The sequence below is a fragment of the Trichechus manatus genome, unplaced genomic scaffold (genome assembly GCF_000243295.1).
Source record: "Trichechus manatus latirostris isolate Lorelei unplaced genomic scaffold, TriManLat1.0 scaffold00037, whole genome shotgun sequence".
Lineage (NCBI taxonomy): Eukaryota > Metazoa > Chordata > Mammalia > Sirenia > Trichechidae > Trichechus > Trichechus manatus.
The window spans coordinates 14,175,107-14,189,705 of NW_004443973.1; the positions used below are offsets into that span (position 1 = coordinate 14,175,107).

A 14,599-nucleotide genomic window follows, 5' to 3' on the forward strand; every position below is an offset into this window, starting at 1 on the left:
TTACTCATGTAGGAAACAGTAAAACACTGAAAAAAGACCAACAAATGCCCAGATATTGTGCCCCTATTTCTGGTCTTCTATTTTACCCTCATTCTGTGTTATGAAATTTAAGCAAAAAGAAAGAATTTAGAAGCACCCCCACTCATAATCTCAGAAAGTTGCCTCCCTCATCCACCACTAGCCTGCTAAGACAGTCAGTCCCCCATTGTGGCTGATGTTCCAAACCAAACTGCTGCTAAATACAGAACTATAGTTAGAAGAAACTAATGAACCACTGAATGGCACAAGGAAAATCAATAGTCAGAAGAAGGCAAGTGGCCTTCTTCTGCCAGTCCGATTCCTATTCTTTCTTCTTGAAGAAGGAAAAGAAAAAGAACATCAATACTTAGAAACCAAAATGAACACAAAGACTCATCATCTCAAAGCTCTGTAATCTTTTCCTCTTGTCACTGAAAAAGAAACTGCCCACTGGTACAAAGCTGATTCTACCCAAGGTCAAACGCAGTGTCACATAAAAGAACAGAGACATATACATTACTAGCCAGTGGTCTGCCCATGAAAGCAGCCACATAAGCAGCCAGCGAAAGGCCTAGAAGGAAAATGAAGGTTAGTCCAAGGTGAATTGTGACTTTAGCAGTAATAGAAATCCAAGGAGAAAAATCCATATGGTATCCTTAAAACTGATGTGTTTAGTGAAGAATAATAAGATCATAACAATGATCCAAAGGAGAAAGATGCTCCTCTAAATTTCCTGCTTCTTCACCCGTGTCTTTTCAGAGACCCTAGGAACTGAAATGCCACATTGGGTCAAAAGCCAAGGAGATGAGCTCAATTCTTCCCAGGCTGAAGTTAGCACTAAACATATTCATTATGACATATGATCTCTTCTTCCATGTCATACACACTGCTTAGCCTATCACCTCCTCTGAATAGTCAACAACTATACTTGTTCCAAGGTGATTGTACCCTACATCCCCTTCTTTCAATAATCGATCATAAATTAGACAGAATTACCATAAATGTTTATTATTTATCCATTCAGTAAGTAGTTATTAAATGCCAATTGTAGGTACAGCCCTGAACCAGATTCTAAAGGGATATAAGAAGAAGAAAATGAGCTCTACTCTTGAGGTTCTAAATTTGTTCAAACAACTATATAGTTGAGAATTTGGCCTTGCCCAAAGAGAAGTTCTAACCTTTGCCCTCAGCTTCTGGGAAGTAATCTCTGGGACCTTGGAATGTTATACCTTTGTTTGCCTGGGAGCCTTGGGTTATGCCAAATAGTCTAACAATATGATTTATGGGGGAATGGGGGGCTGGCTACATTTGTATAGTCTTAGGGTAGGAGCTGGCCATGCCATAAAGACCAGCCATGTGATTTAGGGTGGAGGCTTGGGTCATGCCTGGAGGGGTTAGGGACTAGAGTCTGATCAGGCATAAGGGCAATGAATCACATCTATGTAAATGAAGAAAACTCTACACTCCAATGCTTAGGTGAGCTTCCCTGGTTGGCAATACTCCATGCATATTATTACATATCAGTGCAGCAAAAGTAATGCACCCATGACTCCACAGGGAGAGGAAAACAAAAATTCAATGTTTGGGACTCTCCTGGACTTTGCACTATGCACTTCTTCCCCTGGCTGAATATAATCTGCATCCTTTCTCTATAATAAACTGTAACCATGAGTATAATAGCTTTCAGTGAGTTCTGTGAGTCATTCTAGGAAATTATCATACCTGAGGGTGGAACCTCCTGAACTTGCAGTTGGTGTCAGAATTGAAGGTGGTCTTGTGGAGGACTATGTTCCTGCTAATGTCACCGTTAGCCCAAAACTCTCATAACAACCTATATAACTTCTGGGGAGATGGCTGAGTGAAGTCAGGTATCTGCTCTCTCAAAAACCAAATGTATGAACAACGTCAACAACAAAAATTGAAATTCAGCAAACAAAACAAAAATGTTAGCAGTAATCAAACAAAAGAAAGGACAAAATTTCATGCCATCATCTTTTAAAAGGAGCATTTAGGGAAAGTGAGAGATGGAAAATCCCAGGAATCACTGCCATTCTCAATCCAGCTCCCCGTCGTCTCCCAGAAAAAGTGTAGTAGGGTTTGAGAGATAGTGAATGGACAAAATTTTGAAAAATCTCAACAACATTCCCTATTTAGAGGAAGTGGACAGAGAGGGTGAATTAGCAGCAGAGAAATGAGTCCCAGGCTCATTCATTTATACATTCAATAAGAATTTATGAAGAACATTCATTACTCAACACTAGGCTTTGTGGGTAATTAAAAGGAAGGAGAAGAAATAATCAGGCTCTATTTTAAAAAGAGGAACATTTCCAAAGCCATGCTGTAGGACATGCTCCCTAGCAGGTGGAATGATCCTAGCATGGCAATTTAAACAACGTTTCAGAAGCAAGAGTAAAGTACATACCTATCAACCATGACTGCCCATAATGCCCATAAAACAAGTCTCAGAAAGACAGCTATTTCATGGTAAAATTACTGAACCGTAAGGAAGAGAAGTTTTTAGGTATGTAAGATGTGCGCGTGCATACAAACACACATATCAAAACAAAATAAAAGCTCAGGCTTCTCTCCACAGCAACATTCACTACTAGAAAATGTGTCAGCAACGTATACAAAGTGTGGGAAAATATTTTCTATTCCACCAAATTGCTGTTCAAGTATAAAGGCAGCAACACATATTTTCAGACACAGAAGAGCTCAGTGACTCAATGAGTCCTTCTTGAAAAAAATGACTTGAGTTCAAAATCCAGCAAACCAAGAGAGAAATGTGGAGCTACAGTAAAAAGTCTGATACAGAGAACGATATTGATTTATATTGAAATAAGGTAAAACAATAGTGGGAAATATATTTACAGAAGGTAAATGCTATATATTTCAACAATAAAAAATAATAAATTCAACAGTTTGGGGAGAGGTAGAGGAAAAAATAAAGATGGAATTTTTTCACATTTATTATCTAAAGACAACACTTTTTTTGTTTTTGTTTTTGTTTCTTTTATATTTTATTGAACTTCAGGTGAAGGCTTACAGAACAAATAGTTTCTCATGAAACAGTAGTACACATGTTGTTTTATGACATTGGTTAACAACCCCACAATATATTAACCCTCTAAATTCTCAACTTTTTTTTTTTTTTTTTTTGGTGAAAATACACATAGCCAAAGATACACCTTTTCAAAAATTTCTACATACACAGTTCAGTGACATTGACTACGCTCTTCCAATTGTGCTGTTATTCTCACTTAAGATGAAGGCTTACAGAACAAAATAGTTCCTCATTTAACAGTTACTACAAATGTTGCCCTATGACAATGGTTAACAATCTCACAACACATCAACAATATCCTTACTCAACCTTGGGTTCCCTATCACCAGCTTCCTTGTCCCCTTCTGCCTTCTGGCCCTTGTCACTGGATTCCTGTACCTCGTTAGTCTCATTTGGTTTTACGGGGCTGTCCACTCCCAGGCTGAACAGTGAACCTAGGAGGTAACTTCACCACTGAGCTAAAAGGGTGTCTGGGGGCCATACTCTCGAGGTTTCTCCAGTCTCCTTTAGGCCAGTAAATCTGGTCTTTTTTTTGTCAGTTAGAATTATGCTCTACATCCTTCTCCAGCTCTGTCCAGAACCCTCTGTTGTGATCCTGGTCAGAGCAGTCAGTGTAAAGACAACACTTTTAAAAAAAAAAAAAGATATTTAAGTAAGCTATTTGAAATTATAGGGAGCCCTGGTGGCTCAGAGGTTAAGCACTCAGCTGCTAACTGAAGGGTTGGCGGTTCGAACCACCAGCTGCTCTGTGAGAGCAAGATGTGACAGTCTGTTTCCGTAAAGATTTACAGCCTTGGAAACCCTTTGGGGCAGTTTTACTCTGTCCTATAGGGTCGCTATGAGTCAGAATTGATGCAATGGCAATGGGTTATTTGAAATTATGAAGTTAACCAGGCAAAATGATATTATTAACAAAAATAAGAGAAACTGTAAGTGTATTAATTTTCTCACCCATCTCAGTAAGTAGTTAATAGAAAACTGATAAATTGATAGAGGTTTAAAACCAACATATTGTTGTAAAAGAAATCTCTGAAGTAACTAAAAATAGACTATAAATCTTTGACATTATAAGAAGAAAAGCACACTCACTCATATAGACACACACGCAAACGCCAAACAAAGAAAAAGACAAACTATTGGGGTAAGGAAATAAAAAGCATTAAAAATAGAAAACATAAATTAAGATGGAAGCATTAACACCAAAAATATATATTTTATCAATAAATATAAGCTCTGTTAATCAGGTCAAAATACAGAACAAACAAAAGTTGTAGAGTTACATACCTAAAATAAACTCTCCAAGGGTTTCTTTATAACTCAGAAAGGTTACAAGTAAAAAGAAGATCAAAGATAAACCAGGCAAATGGTAACAAAGACAGTCATAATATTAAAATCAGAAAAGAGTAAATTCGAGGCAAAAACTATTTAAGAACATAAAGGGTTATTTGTAAACTCAGCAACAGTAACTGAGCAACTACTATGCACCAGGTACTATCTACACACTGCTAGAATGACCAAAATTTAAATCAATAATGTCATAAATGTTATAAAGCTTTCAGCACCAAAAACAAAGTATCAAGACTCATAAAAATATAAACCTCTAGAAGAAATCAACAAAACACAAATAGCATTAGGAGACGTTGTCAGCTATGACAGAACAAGGAGACAAAAAATTAAGAAATATGTACAATACGATCAGTAAGCTTAACCCTGTAGATGCACATCAAAAAGCATATCTAGCACATATGTACTTTATAAGCACAGATGGGATATTTTAATTTTAAAAACAAAGAATATATTAGGCCACAAAGAAAAACCTCAATGAATTCTAAGAAAGTAAAATTAGAACAATCTTCCCTAACCACAACAAAATTAAATTAAATATTAATAAAAAGAAAAGAAATTTAGCCACCTGAAAAGATCTCTTAGATCTTGATGCAAAGGAAAAAGTCAAAACTGAATTACAAACCCTCGAGAGTACTGCTGTTATGGATTGAACTGTGTCCCCCCAAAATGTGTGTGAATTTGGCTAGGCCATGATTCCCAGTACTGTGTGACTGTCCACCATTTTATGATCTGATATGATTATCCTACGTGTTGTAAATCCTAACTCTATAATGTTAATGAGGCAGGATTAGAGGCAGTTATGTTAATGAGGCAGGACTCAATCTACCAGATTAGGTTGTATCTTGAGCCAATCTCTTTTGAGATATAAGAGACAGAAGCAAGCTGAGAGGAGGGGGACCTCATACCACCAAGAAAGAAGAGCTGGGAGTGAAGCGTGTCCTTTGGACCTGGGGTCCCTGTGCTGAGAAGCTCCTAAACCAGGGGAAGACTGATGACAAAGGCCTTCCCCAGAGCCAAGACAGAAAGTCTTCTTCTGGAGCTGTACCAACCACTTGTGATATTTCTGTTATAGCAGCACTAGATAACTAAGACAATTGCCCTAAGACAACATTCTAACTTGAAACTGAAGACACTCCCGGAGACCACCTTTCAGCCAAATAATAGATAGAGCTATAAAATAAACAATAACACCTGTGAAGAACATGCTCCTTAGATCAACTCTACAAGACCAAAAGGGCAATATTCATCCAAAACCAAAGATAAGAAGGCAGGGAGGGACGGAAACTGGACTAATGGAACTGAGGAACCCAGGGACGACCTGGGGAGAGTGCTGACACATTGCAGGGATTGCAACCATTGTCATGGAACAATTTGTATAACAATCATTGATAGAAAAACTAATTTGCTATGTAAACTTTCACCTAAAGCACAATAAAATGTTCAAAATAAATAAAAAATAAAAACTGAATTACAGAGTACATTGATGATAACAATATTAAAGATACTACCTAGCAAAAAACTTGGGAAGCTGGGCTCAGGGTGAAAACTTACAGCATTAAACATTTACCAAGGAAATAATAATAAAAATAAATAAGCATTCCACTCAACAAACATAAGGAAACAAACATAAGGAAAGTATAAGAAAAAATAAAAGCAGAAATTAATTAACTAGAAAACAGAAAGACAGTTGACTATTTAAATTAATATATAATTAAGGGTGTAGTTCTCTGGACAAAAAAATACAAGAACTTAATCAAGAAAAAAATAAAGCACAAATAAAATTAAAAATAAAAACAATACATAAGAAATTAAAAAGAAATGTGTAACAATTTTGCAAATATCTAAATAAACAAATTAGAAATATAATTTGTTACAATTATAAATAAATTGTAGAATGGGTGTCTTCTTAAAGATAAATGGCAAAAATTGAACCTATACAAAACAGAGAACTAAAGTGGACCAGTAACAACGGAAGAATTTCAGAATATTAACAAAAAAGAGCTATTCCCTCCTCCCCCGCAAAAAAAGCCACAAGCTCAGAGGGTTTCAACAATAAATTCTTTCAGATTTTCAAAGAACAGATAATTGAAGCTCCAAGAAAACACAAACGGCGCATGACGTCGGTACTGCAGCCGGGTGGAGAGCCTTCTGGGCCCTGGAATGGGACGCCGCGGTGGGTACCACAATGACTCTGGCTTCCGGCTTCCCCTTGGGTTCGGCCCGGCTTCCGGGACAGGGGTCGCGGCTGCTGTCCCGGCAGGCCGAGGCCGTGGAGCTCGTGGCCAGAGCAAGGAGTGGCTCGACCAGACGGAGCTGGGGCGCCCGATCAAGGACTTGACGATAAGTCCCTGGAAGTCTGTCTCTTCTCCCTGCCCATCACGGAGTCTGAGATCATTGACTTTTTCCTGGGGCTGCCTCTCAAGCATGAGGTGTAGAAAATTATGCCTGTGCAAAAGCAGACATGTGCTGGCTAGCCGACCAGATTCAAGGCATTTGTCGCCACCGGGGACTACAACGGCCACGTGAGTCTGGGCGTTAAGTGCTCCAAGGAAGTGGCCATCGCCCTCTGCGGGGCCATTATCCAGGCCAAGCTCTCCATGGTCCCCGTGGGGGTGAGACTGCTGAGGCTGCTGGGGAAACAAGATCGGCAAGCTCCACACCGTTCCTTGCAAGGTGACTCGTCGTTGTGGCTCTGTGCTGGTGCCTCTCATCCCCGTCCCCAGAGGCCTGGCATCATCTCAGCCCCGTACCCAAGAAGCTGCTGCTAATGGTCGTATTGATGACTGCTAACCCACCCAGAGTGCTTCTCTGTCCACGTGAGGTTGCTGTGAGTCAGAACAAGGGAACTAACAACAACACCTCTGCCAGGAGCTGCACTGCTGCCCAAGGCAACTTTGCAAAGATCACCTTCTATGCCATCTCCAAGACCTACAGCTATCTCACCACTGAATTCTGGAAAGAGACCATGTTCACCAAGTCACCCTACAAGGAATTCACTGACCATGGGGTGAAGACCCATACCAGAGTTTCCCTGCAGAGAACCCAGGCTCCAGCTGTGGCTACCACGTTGTGGTTTTATAAGAAAAACAAAATGAACTAATTAATCCTGGGGAGGTGGGGAGAATAGATAATTTCAATACTATTTACAGTGTTCCAGAACACAGAGAAAGAAGAAAAACCTCAAATCACTTATAGTAAAATAGCAAAACATTCTTACCAAAACCTGACAAAATAGCACAGAAAAACAAAACTACAATTAATCACAGTTAACAATACCTGGGTAGAAATCCTAAATTAAAAATCAGCCAAGAGAATTTAGCAAAGATAATTCAACATTAGGGAATACATTACCATGATTTTTCCCATTAATACATCAAAGTAGAAAACCATATGAACAAAGACACCCAAAATGAATCTGATACATTTCAATACCCATTTACATTTTTTAGACCCCCAGAAAAATTGAAATAGCTTAATTGTTTTACAGCATTAAGTTGTATGAAAATATATATCTCAAATAAAAAGTCAACATCTTAATGGTGACTTACTAGAACCATCAGTAATAAAGTCAGGAAAAAGAATGGATCTCCCACTATCAAATGTTATTTTGCATTGCTTTAGAAGTACTAGCCAATGCAATTAGAGAAAAGAAAGAAAAGGAATAAACACTGAGGAGATGCCAAAAAAAAAAAAAAAAGTGTAGATGGAATGATTGAATCCTAAAAAATCCAAATTAATCAATTATAAAAACTTTTTATTAAGTTAATTCATTGAAATGGTAGAGTATAAAATTAATATACAGAAATCAAAAGTTTTTCTACATATAAAAGTAATCGACCAGAAAACAAATACCATTTTAGTAGAAACCAAAAGGTAAAATAGCCAAAGTTAAACTTAACAAAAATAAAACAGGATGCACATAAAGTAAAATCTTTAAATTATAGGAATGAAAAGGGACTTAAATAGATGGAAAGCTGTATCTTATTCTTGGACAAGAGACTTTACTGTGAAGATGTCAATTCTTCCTAAACTTATCTTCAAAGTAAATGCCATAAGTTGTTCCCTTTTTTTTTTAATTTGACAAAATGGTATTAAAGTTCATCTAGAAAATTAAACGTGAACACAGAAAAATTCTGAAAAAGAATTAAGGAATATAATTTTACGAGATATTAAAACATTATGTAGCTACAGTAATTAAAACATTTTACTGCAGGAGAAGGTATACACAGTTAGATGAAACAGAATAGAATCTAAAAGTAGTCTCAAATACATAAGGAACACAATACTGGGAAGTCAGCACAACTTGACCAGTGCAAAATTATAGAAGCTTCACAGACACATCCAAACTCTGAGAGACTGAGCTACTGGGCTGAGGACAGTGGTCTCAGGGGACATCTATCTAGTTCAAGTGGCATAACACAGTCTATAAAGAAAATGTTCTACATCCGACTGTGGTGAGTAGCAACTGGGGTCTCAAATGCCTGCAAGTGGCCATATAAGATACACCTACTGGTCCCATCCCAGCTGGAGCAAAGGAGAATGAAGACGACCAAAGACACAAGGGAAAGATTAGTCCAAAGGACTAATGGACCACAACTACCAACAACCTCTACCAGACTGAGCCCAGAACAACTAGATGGTGCCCAATTACCACCACTGACTGCTCTGGCAGGGATCACAATAGAGGATCCCGGACAAAGCAGAAGGAAAATGTATAATAAAATTCAAATTCACACACACAAAAAAAACCATGCTTGCTGGTCTGACAGAGACTGAAGACACCCCAAGAGTATGGCCCCTGGATACCCTTTTAACTCAGTACTGAAGTCACTCCTGAGGTTAACCCTTCACCCAAAGATTAGACAGGTCTACAGGGCCAACAGTAACACACGAGGGGCATGCTTCATAATTCAATTGTGTATACAAGACTAACGGGCACACCAGACCAAAAGCAAAGATGAGAAGGCAGGAAGGGACAGGAAAACCATATGAATGGAAACAGGGAACATGGGGTGGAGAAAGGGAGAATGTTGACACATTGTGGGGTTGGCAACCAATGTTACAAAATAATTTGTGTATTAACTGTTTAATGAGAAACTAATTTGCTATGTAAACTTCCACCTAAATCACAATAAAAAGTAAAATAAAAAATACATAAGGAAATAGGATTTATGATAAAGATCACATTTCTAATCGATAAGGAAAAGATGGACCAAAATAATACTATTAAATATAGTGCTGGCTTAACTTGCTGGCTGTTAAGTAAAAAAGTTAAGCCAGATCCCTACCTTATTCCTTTCTCCAAAATAGATTACAATAGATGAAATTTTTTATTAAATAGGTAGAATATATTATCATCTCAGCATAGGCAAGGGATCTTTCCAAGCAGAACATAAAATCTGAAAGTCATGAAGAAAAAAAATCGGTAAATATAACTGCATAAAAGTTAAAACTTCTCTACACTCAAAAATCTTCTTACATTTTTTTCCAAAAACAAACTAGGAAAAAAATCTGCATCAGTAGATAATTTCCTTATCTTATCAAGAGTGTATACAAAAAGAAAAAGAACAACAGAAAAAGAATTTCAAATGCGTGATAGACATAGAAAAGATACTAAATCGTATTCATAATTTTCAAAAGCAAATAAAATATTGAGATACCATTTATCCCCTACCAGACTGACAAGATTGTTTAAGGTTTGATAATACTGTTGGCAAGGATATGGAGAAATAAGCATTTTGAGATAACATTAGTGAGAGTATAAGCAAGCACAATCTTTTTGAGGCTAACTAGTCAAAATCTATAAAATGCCCATACCCTTTGTCTCTGCAATTCTACTGATAGGCATTTATTCTTATTATATACTCAAAAACACACATTTAGATTCATCGTATTAACAGACCAAAAAAAGAAACTATTTGATCATCTCAATAAATGCAGAAAAAGTGCTTGACATAATTCAACCAACATTCAGGGTTTAAAAAGAAAAAAAACTAGGAATAGAAGAAATTTCAACCTGGTAAAGGCTTCTAGGAAAAATCTACAGCTGACATCACACTAATTGGTGAAAAGACTAAATGTTCCTTGAGATCAAGAACAAGGCTAGGATGTCTGCTCTCACTACTTTCGTTCGACATTGTGGTGGAGCTCTAGCTGGCACAACGAGGCACAAAATTTTTTTTTAAACATTCAGATTGGAAAGAAAGAAGGAAAATGGACTTTATTTGCAGATGACATGATCATCTATTTAAAAAAATTTGATGGAATTTAACCAAAAAAAAAGCTACTAAAACTAATAAGTGAGTTTATCAAGTTACAGGATACAAAGTCAATATTTTAAAATCAATGGTATTTCTATATATTAAAAAGGAAAATTTTTCAACAACAACAAAAAAAGAATATCCACCCTTACCTCACACCACATACAAGAATTATCTTGAAATTGAGTATATAACAAATGAAATAACAAGCTCTATTAAACTTGTAGTAGATATATAAAGATGTTCATTGCAGCATTGTCTCTAATAGAAAATCAGATATGATATAAAGATCCATCTTTATAGGGATATTATCTAATAAATCATAATAATTATATAAAATAAAAGATCATTCAGCCACATGTAACCACTAAAATGCAAGGAGGTAAGTTTGGTATCAGTTAATACAGAAAGAATGGCAAAATACAAAATTATCATCTTTTAAAAGTACTGAATAGCAATTAAGGATGATAACCTATGTAAATAAAAAGAATATTTGTATGTATAATCATTTTATATGTATGCATGTGTGTGTATCTATGTACAATGCATGTATCTTTATATATAATATTTTTTCCAGAAGGCTACACAAGAAACTCTTAAACTTTAGGGAGAGATACCAGGAAGTTGTCAGGGAGGCAGTTATATTTTGTTGTCTGCTCTTAGAGATCCATGAAATTTCCTACTGCATTCTTGTAAGAATCCCCCCTTTTCACAAGCTAATTTGCATGGGTTTTAGTTCCTAACAACCCTAGATGGGCTGGAGCTGAACCCTTGTTGAATACCCTGCATCATTCCCATGGAATTCCCATTTCCATGGAGTACACGCCTTACCTTGTTGAAAATAAAGCAATCAGAAGCATGTGCCCAGTGAACTCCTGCAGTTAGTCAAGCCTAGCAATTATGATATAAATAGAAACTGGTCCAGCAACATTTTATAGTCACGAGGAAAGTTCATGATGAAGACTTCAGACTATGCTACTCAGAATATTTCTAAGTGTTCTAATATATTATGTATGAATCACAAATCACAGAAGAATTCTTCAAACCTAGAGACTAGCTTTTAAAAAGCTAGAAAAGAGTGAAACTTGTATGAAATATTAAATATAATAAACACACACAGACACACAAAATAAGAAAACACGTATAAGCATAAACAGAGTGATTCCAAACTAACATAAGCAAGTATACAATATGATGGTAAAGGCTGGTACAATCTAGGCCCATTTGCAGGAACTGGCTTTTCCTGAAATGGAACCTATCTGCATACTTCTAACAGGACCTGCTCAAGTACAGTACAAATGTCTCCTCCTAGAGAAGGCCTTTCTAATTTTCCCACTAGCAGTGATCATTCCTTCCTTCAGGGTCCCACTGCATCATGTACTCTGCTCTAGACGTTATCACGTTCCCTGACATTTATTTGTTCATACGTTGGTCTTCTCTATCAGTGAGTTCTTGAGAACAGAAGCCATGCCTTACTGATTTTGCTACCCCAAAGGCAAGTGCCTAACACATAATAAGTGCTCAATAAATGTTTATTTAATAAAGGAATGAAAATCAGAGCTTTAAAAACCAATTGCTTTTTTTAATTAAAAAAAAAGTTGTGGTTGCATAAAACACTTAGAAAATGAAGAGAACTAAAAGAAGAAAAATAATACTCATAAAATTCCACCACTCTTAACTGTAATCATTTCACACACACACATACACTTGTACATACACATAAAGATGTATAGCTTTGTCTGTTTCACGAGGCACAGATCTGGTTTCTGGCCTAATCATTCAACTAAATTGCTATTTAAAAGGTTTCTATCAGTCTCTTTCAGTTTCTATTGAATTAAACGCACTTATTCAATCTTTTCCTCAACCTTTACAGCACTAGCCATTACTCACTGCCTTTAACTTTCTAAAACACTCTCTTCCCTTTGGTTCCTTTATATCTTACTTTCCTGGTTCTTACCCTGCCTCTCCACCTCTTGTGCCAGCTTCCATTCTCCCCATTAGTGTGCACAGTGAAACCAAAGTCCTGTCTTTAGCCCTCCACTTGTCTTCCAAATTTCTTATCTCCATCCAAGGCATTAACCATCATGTCCTGGCAGATTGCTCCTTTCCTCCAGCCCAGGCTTACTAACTACTTGCCACACATATCCACTTACATGCCCTCTCCTATCTTCAGAAACAGCACATACAAAACTAAGCCAACCGCCTTCAACTCCTCAAAGACATTACTCAAATCCCTGAGGTCTGTGAGGGCCCCACCATTCTCCTGGTAGCTCAGTCCCAAAACATTCTCCCACAGCCTCACCCTCACATCAGTCACTGAGCGTGCCCATCCTTTGTTCATTTCCATCCCTTCCTTTCCATCCCCACTGCAGCCACCTCTAATGGTCTTACCAGAAATGATTTACCACAGTCTTCTAACTAATCTCTCTTCCACTAGTCTCCTTTCATTACAATTCCTCATGGACCCTGCAACCAGATACAAAATCCAAAACCATGCCACCACCTTCCCTAAATAACTAACAAGTGAAAGCTCCCTATAACTAATTTAAAGCAAGACCTCATGGTAACTTAATTAAATGCACCCGCAAAGACCCTAGTTCCAAATAAGGTCATATTTACACAGGTGGCGGGGAGGGTTTGGACTTCATTGTATCTTTTTTGGGGATGCAATCCAAACCATAACACAGGAGAGCTGAAATTTTAAATAAAATGACCAGAGAAGACCTCACTGAACAGGATACATTAGAGAAACGACATGAAGAAGATGAGCTAGCGATGGTTGGGAAAAACCATTTTAGATAGAGGGAACAGAAAGCGCAAAGGCCCTGAGACAGGAGCTGGCATATTCAGGGAACATCAAGAAACTAGTGTGAGGAAAAAGAAGAAGAAGAAGCTAGTATGACTGTTGTGGAACGAGCGAATCTCTTGCGAGATATAAAAGAGAGAAGCGAGCAGAGACACATGGGTACCTCATACCACCAAGAAAGTAGTGCCGGATGCTTTCAGGGGACATCTAGGTCAATCAGCATAACAAAGCTTATTAAAATGTTCTGCATCTTACTTTCGTGAGTGGCGTCTGGGGTCTTAAAAGCTTGCAAGCCGCCATCTAAGATGCATCAATTGGTCCCAACCACCTGGAGTAAAGGAGAATGAAGAACACCAAAGATACAAGCGAAGTATTAGCCCAAGATACAGAAAGGGCCACATAAACCAGAGACTTCATCAGCCTGAGACCAGAAGAACTAAATGTTGCCCAGCTACCACCAATGACCGCCCTGACAGGGAACACAACAGAGAGTCCTGGATGGAGTAGGAGAAAGGTGCGGTGCAGAACTCAAATTCTTGTAAGAAGACGAGACTTAATGGTCTGAGACTGGAGGAACCTCGGAAAGCATAGCCCCTGGATTCTCTATCAGTCCAGAACTAAAACAATTTCCAAGGCCAACTCTTCAGACAGGGATTGGACTGGATTGTGGGACATAAATTGATAGTCGTGAGGAGAGTGTCTCTTAGCTCAAGTAGATGCAAGAGACTAAACGGGTAGCTTCTGTCCAGAGGTGAGATGAGAAGGCAGAGAGGGTTAGGAGCTGGTTGAAGGGACATGGGGAATCGGGTGGAAAGGAGGAGTGTGCTGTCACAGTACGGGGAGAGCAATTAGAGTCACATAACAACGTATGTATAAATTTTTGTATGGGAAAAAATTAAAAAAAGAAAGCAGTGCTGGGAGCAGAGCATGGCCTTTGGACCTGAGGTTCCTGCACAGAGAAGCTCCCAGACCAAGGGAAGACTGATGACACAGACCTCCCATAGAGCTGATGGAGAAAGCGTTCCCCTGGAGCTGATGCCCTGAATTTGGACTTGTAGCCTACTGGACTGTGAGAGAATAAACTTCTCTTTGTTAAAACCATCC

At 38.0% G+C, this 14,599-nt stretch overlaps 1 pseudogene; it reads left to right on the forward strand.

The window, feature by feature from the left end:
- Positions 1–6,589: 6,589 nt before the first annotated feature.
- On the forward strand, positions 6,590–7,529 carry LOC101342239 (40S ribosomal protein S2 pseudogene; annotated as a pseudogene).
- Positions 7,530–14,599: the final 7,070 nt, after the last annotated feature.